The 5450-nt window shown below is 44.3% G+C and overlaps 1 non-coding gene across 1 annotated transcript; it reads right to left on the bottom strand.

Moving 5' to 3' along the window:
• Nucleotides 1-1406: 1406 nt before the first annotated feature.
• Nucleotides 1407-1481, bottom strand: TRNAG-GCC (transfer RNA glycine (anticodon GCC)). Its single transcript has one exon. It is a non-coding gene; the product is annotated as a tRNA-Gly (tRNA).
• Between the last annotated feature and the right edge of the window lie 3969 nt (nucleotides 1482-5450).

Here is a 5450-nt window from a genome sequence, read left to right as displayed (position 1 = left end):
ATAGTAAGAGTTATAATCATTTAGATTAATAGAAAATGTTCTATGAAAGTTAAATGAAGTTATAACAGTTAAGATCAGACCAATTACGATGGGATGAATATTTTATTAAGAGGCGGAGAGAGGTGATGGGGAAGTCATAAATTTTCCTTTAATTTTTTTTTGTTATGAATTCAAGAAATTATAACAACATAGAGTTAGAATTTTGATTTTGAATTTTATATTGCTTTTATTGTTGTTTACTATCATGGAAAATTTGTATTATAAAAACCAATAAAATTATTATATATATTAAAAAAAGGTAGAGAAAATCAGGGTGTAAAAACCAACTCTTCTTCTTTTCTTCTTTTTCCTATGCCCTCAGAATAGGGTTGCCAACCTCCAGGTAATAGCTGGAGATCTGGTATTACAACAGATCTCTAGACAGTAGAGATCGATTCATTTGGAGAAAATGGCCACTTTGGCAATTGGACTCTATGGCATTGAAGTCCCTCCCCTCCCCAAACCCCACCCTCCTTGGGCTCCACCCCAAACAACTCCTGCCAGTGGTGAAGAGGGACCTAGCAACCCTACCTCAGAGGAACCCCTCCTTGTGTTTCTGTCTGAGTTACTGATTTGTGCATTCCCCCTTCCAAGCAGTTTCCTCTGACAGGTTTAAATTAGATATGACTTGACAAATCCATTATTAGGATTTCTCTTTGTTTGAAGACTGTGGCAGAGTCACTGGGGAAAGAGCATGATCCCTGCCCTCCTGTGTTTATTTGCTGATTTAAATAAGCTCTCTGACATTTCAGTTAGATCAGTGGGATAGGAAAAACCTCATTAGGGACCACATCTAGTTTATTCCTGAGGTCAAGTAACTCTGTTGTCCCTCTGCATTGGATCACTTATGATGCAGAGATACAGCAGAATGACTTGCTGCTAGCAGCGTATGATTATTGGGTGGAGAGTAAACCAGTGCAGTAACTCATGCAGAGATGCAATGGGCAGGTTTCATAGAGCGGGCACTTCTATTGCATTGGTGCATCGCACGTCATTGAACAATTCTCCTCAGACTGAACAGAATTCCCTGCCCCAGCAAAGACTGATTGAAAGGAGGCGAGGCCAGAGCAGCAAATCATCCAGAGACACAATGGCAACCTCTTCTGTTGAGGGGCCCTTTGGGATCGAAGGAACTTTCATTCTCACAGCATGTGCTTCCACACACCATTGGGAAATCACTGATTTCTAGACAGCCATCGTGACAATTGACTGCATGAACACACACATGAACACACATGAAGCTGCCTTCTACTGAATCAGACCCTTGGTCCATCAAATTCAGTATTGTCTACTCAGACTAGCAGCGGCTCTCCAGGGTCTCAGGCGGAGAGGTCTTTCACATCACCTACTTGCCCAGTCCCTTTAAGTGGAGAGGCCAGGGATTGAACCTGGGACCTTCTGCATGGCAAGCAAATGCTCTACCACTGAGCCACAGCCCCTCCCCTAAAGTGTTGACACATGAACACATGAAGCTGCCTTGTACTGAATCAGACCCTTGGTCCATCAAAGTTAGTATTGTCTACTCAGACTGGCAGCAGCTCTCCAGGGTCTCTACCCTGGTCTACCCTGTTCTACCACTGCTCTACCCTGCTCTACCACTGAGTCACAGCCCTTCCCCAAGATAGGGTTGCCAGGTCCCTCTTTGCAACCGGCGAGAGATTTTGGGGACGGAGCCTGAAGAGGGTGGGGTTTGGGGAGGGGAGGGACTTCAATGCCATAGAGTTCAATTGCCAAAGCGGCCACTTTTCTCCAGGTGAACTGATCTCTATCAGCTGGAGATCAGTTGAAATAGCAGGAGATCTCCTGCTACTACCTGGCAGTTGGCAACCCTACCCCAAGAGCCTCCCTTGTACTGAATGAGATCATTGGCCTGTTAAGTCAGCAGTGTCTTCTCTGACACCAGGGGTCTCAGCTCAAGGGCTTTCACTTCACTTCCTGCTGGATCCTTTTAAATGGAGATGCTTGGGATTGAACCTGGGACCTTCTGCAGGCAAAGCAAAGGCTCTCTACCACCAAGACACAGCCCCTCCCTTCCACAAATGGATGGTTACATTTCTATTAATAATACGGCATCTATTCTCTTGTCTAGGATTGCCTTTGGGGTTTTATTTAGTTGGCCATACTTTTATTTACACAACCATGTCAAAAGAGATCAGAGACAGGTTTTCCTTTTACAGTTGATTTCCTCGCCAGCTTATGGCTCTCCTGTTCAGTTTAACACTGTTAATGCATGTGATTATTTTTCAAATTGATTTGCAAAGTGATTTTTTCTCTCTAGTTCTTGAAGTGTCGCCTGATAGGAAAAGCACTCTTGGGGGTGAGATTTTGCACGCCCTATCCCACCCCTGGCTCCCCACCCTTCCTGATTTTGTATGGCTCCCTTGTATAACAGTAAAACCAAGGAGACATAAATATATCTGACAAAGTCATCAGGGATTAGAAAACAGAATCTGCCAATAAATATGGTAATTAGGCAATTTGAAACTTAAAGCACAGGGTTATTTGAAAATGCAATTTCAGGACTGAGGGGCAAAGGCAGAAATTTCCCCCATTAAGGAGAATTATGATAGAACCGAAACTTTTTTTAAAAAAATGACATTTAAACATTTTTTATTGGTAAGTTAATAACTTTCGGTCTGTGCTGCGGAAATAGGCAGTGATGAAGCAGCGTATAGGGGGGGAAATAGACTTTGACGCCTGCTGATTGTGATGGTTTAATTTGTAGTTTGGTAACCCACCCTGGCTTTTGCATGAGCCACAGGTGCGAAGAAATGACCGCATCCCTTGACAACGGCCGCAGATCCGCAGCAAAGCATCGCCTTCTTGATAAAGCAACACAATTAAAACCCCCAACCCCAAATCTCGTGCCAAGACAAAACTGCAGACCGCAACCTCCGTGCATTATGCAAATCAAACACACACGGATAATTGCTCTTATTTTGCATAATTTATTATTCAGTATTCACTCATTTGCATGATTTATTTTCACATTTGCTAATCCCCCCACACTCGACTGCTCAAGGTACTGTTACTGGGGAGGGGGAGTGAGGTTCTCCATCAAGTAGTAAATAGAGGAGGGGCCGATTGTGACTATTTCCAGTCCTCTGTGAAAAGCAATTTGGGAGCAATTTTTCACCAAGGATACAAGGTTTTGAAGCTTGCCTCCCCAGTGCCGGTTCAGAGGGAGAGCAAGGCTTCCTGCCCTCGCTCTGAGTCGGCTTTGTGGCCTCATAAACTGAACCTAGGGTTGCCAGGTCCCTCTTCACCATGGGGGGGGGGAGGTTTTTGATGTAGAGCCTGAGGAGGGCAGGGTTTGGGGAGGGGAAGGACTTCAGTGCCATAGAGTCCAATTGCCAAAGCAGCCATTTTCTCCAGGTGAACTGATTTCTAATGGCTGGAGATCAGTTGTAATAGCAGGAGATCTCCTGCTAGTACCTGGAGGTTGGCAACCCTATTGGCAATCATAGGTCTGGTGTAGAATATGTATGTGTCAAAATAGTTCCTGGTTCAGGGGTCAAAGGGAAGTCTGGAGGGGGTAAAGCCTAGAGTATATAGTTAGTTAATCCTGTCTGTTTAGCAAAACGGAGTTCTACTTTCTGTTAATGACAAGTGTTGGACTTCTTAATACTGATTTATTTTTCTGTTATTTTCTTGATTTTTCTTGATTGTTTTCATTATTTACTTTATTTATAGCCTACCTTTCTCCCCAATGGGGACCCAGGATGGGGCAGGATATGTATCAAGTTTTTTAAAATATTCTGGTTATGAGGACTCCTATCCAGTGAATCCCAAGTACACGAGACTGGATGGGAATAGATGAAGCCAGCATATTTTGCTGGAGTGAATGCACATCGTACAAAAACAACGTGTGTGTGTTTGTGTGTGTGTGTGTGTGTGTGTGTGTGTGTGTGTGTGTGTATATATATAGTTTTTTTGTGCCATAATAACATATGTCCAGGGTCAGCACCAGAGACAGCTACATTTGCTTTAGATACCAGATTGGGCTGGCAGGCCACTAGCTGACCGTCCCTGATCTAAATAAAGAAATACAGTTATCAACTGTAAAAAATAATAATGAATAGAAGACATGCACAGAAATAATATAATTCCCCCAAGCAGCTAAAATCTCCTCCAGCCATGTGGAGAACGGGGAGAACAAAGGCCATTTGTGCAGGGTCAATTTTGATGCTCGCTCAAAGCTTTTTTTAAATGTGACTTTAAAAATGCCCATTCACGGTCCCGAAATTCCCCCTCCCCCCACTCGCCTGCTCCTTCGTTCCTGTTTGCATAGCCATTAGCATTTGCATAGCTAACGTGCCGCTGTTATTTTGCATGGTTCCTTCAGGGGATTCTTCATGGCATGGGTGGAGCAAACACCAAAGGTCGCGTTAAAGGGGCTCTTAAGTAATGCAAAGCAGGTATGCGCCGGCTTCTCAGTCACTTCCAGAATGACGGTTCAGCGTGAAAATTTTTTAAAAAATATGCGGGGCAATTCAGCCTGGAACATGCTGCTAATTACCAAGCATAAATGGCCAAAGCACACACAGAGAGAGGAGGGGTCAGAAGGCAGTTCCCAGGTTAAAACAGAGAGAGAGAGCAAGAGCGAGAGCGAGAGAGAGATCCCATTCAAAGAGATAACACTTATATGCATTTAGAGTGATGAAGCACCCCCCTCCCCAATGTCCAGGCATGCTGAGTTGCTCACTCCAACATCATCAAGGGAAGGTTGCAGCCTCTATGCCCTGTTGTTGGACCTCCAGAGGAACTGGTTTCCCACTACGATGGGTAGCCGTGTTCGTCGGTCTGTGCCAGTAGAAAAGAGCAAGAGTCCAGTAGCACCTTAAAGACTAACAAAATTTCTGGCATGGTATGAGCTTTCGTGGGCCACAGCTGGCTTCTTCAGGGACTTCTTCAGGTTCAGTGGTTGTCCACTGTGTGAGACAGGATGCTGGACTAGATGGACCACTGTTCCGTCTGCTCCAGCAGGGATCTTCTTATGTTCTTACATTTGCCCTCGTAACACCGGAGCCATTCCTGGAGACGGTCCCATGGGAGTCACAGGTCATTATAGGGACTTCCTTCCAAGTAAGTCTGCTTAGGATTAGAGATGCTATTTCAGTAGTGGCCGGCCAGCAAGAGAGCATGAGTTTTCTATAATACAATCATTTCCCAGGCTGGGAGAATGTAAAATATGCCAGCATTAAAGAAAATAAGCAATTCTGGATGGGAAATACAATAGCTTCCAATACCAGGAAGATTTAAAGGTACAGTGTTTACCTGCAAATTGGCTTTTCTCTTATTCGTTTTCTGGAAGGGAATTTGCTCAGGTACCTGTCCTGTCAACTGGAAGACTCTCCAACATCACTTAAGCTCTATGGACCGATTAGTGCCTGTTAGATGCAGGATTTTAG

The sequence above is a fragment of the Euleptes europaea genome, chromosome 8, assembly GCF_029931775.1.
Source record: "Euleptes europaea isolate rEulEur1 chromosome 8, rEulEur1.hap1, whole genome shotgun sequence".
NCBI lineage: Eukaryota > Metazoa > Chordata > Lepidosauria > Squamata > Sphaerodactylidae > Euleptes > Euleptes europaea.
The sequence above is the reverse complement of the archived record's forward strand: the minus strand, read 5'-3'. Positions and strand labels throughout refer to the sequence as shown.